This window comes from Poecilia reticulata, linkage group LG2 (genome assembly GCF_000633615.1).
Source record: "Poecilia reticulata strain Guanapo linkage group LG2, Guppy_female_1.0+MT, whole genome shotgun sequence".
NCBI lineage: Eukaryota > Metazoa > Chordata > Actinopteri > Cyprinodontiformes > Poeciliidae > Poecilia > Poecilia reticulata.
In genome coordinates this window covers 19,451,350-19,452,550 of record NC_024332.1, presented here as the reverse complement: position 1 = coordinate 19,452,550, position 1,201 = coordinate 19,451,350, and positions in this window count along the sequence as shown.

Sequence of the window (1,201 nt, the reverse complement as noted above, 5' to 3'; positions counted from 1 at the left end):
AAGTTCAATCATTCATTATCCATCAACTAATTATTAGAATAGCTGCATGACTTTTATTTATAAAGTTACTTCAAAGAGAACTGCAAAACTACAACAACTTTCCATGGGAAAAAATAATACAAAGTAGGGAAGTTTTGGTTATAAACCACAGCAGCTTGTTTACAGACCAACAGCTGCTGCAAAGCACAGTGGTGGAGGAGTAATGATGTGGGATTGTTTTCCTGTCAGGACTGGAGTCCATGATCTCCTCAGAGTCCAGAATGAGTTCAGGATCCATCAGCTGCTTCCTGAAGATTCAGTGTTAAGTTAAATAACTGAATTAAAGTTTTTCATCAGCCAATTCACCAGTAGAGTTCTGGATCCATGTTTGATCAGTAAAACTGTGAGTGTAGCTGCTGGTGTCACTCCCAGTAAAACAAGGAGGCCAACTCGTCCTCGACTGTCTGATGCTGAATCTTTTCTGTCTGATGCTGAATCTTCTTTATGATGATGGAAGATTCCAGAAGAAGCTGGAAAATGGATTGAAATAAAAGTGTTTTATGTATCATTAGAGAAACTGATGTTCATATAAAATGTTGTTTTAGTTTATTTTATGACGTCTTTAGCTTTGAATTTTAGAGGAAACAATAGAAAGGACACAATAAACCACTGTTAAAGCAAACGGTCAAAATATTAACAGAAATGAAAAGAGAAAATATTTCAGAGCTAAACGACATGAGAGCAACAAATTCTTAGCTGAATTACAGAAAAACCTGAAACTTTCTTGAAGTTCAAACTCACCAGTAACTTTGAGTCGACATCTTCCAGAGTTGAATCCATCTTCTGTCATCACGTCACACAGATACATACCAGAGTCTTCAGTCCTCAGTCTGGACACATGGAGTCTGATTCGTCCTTCTCTGAGGACATCTTTGTCACTCTGGACTCGTCCTGAAAATTGTTCATGCTGAGACTCTGGAAACTCAACACCTTTATATACATGATAGAGAACAAAGACTCCATGATCCGTGTTCGCTTCACAGTAGATGAACAGATTCTTCCAGTTTCCCTGAGTCCTGGAGGTGAAGGTCCACTCCAGAGTGATGYTSTGGTTCTCCTCGGCCTCATAGCTGCTCTGGGTCACATTCACTACAAATGTTGCTGCTGAGGAGACAGAGAGGGAAAGAGAGGAGCAGACACACTGAGAACTGGAACATGGGAG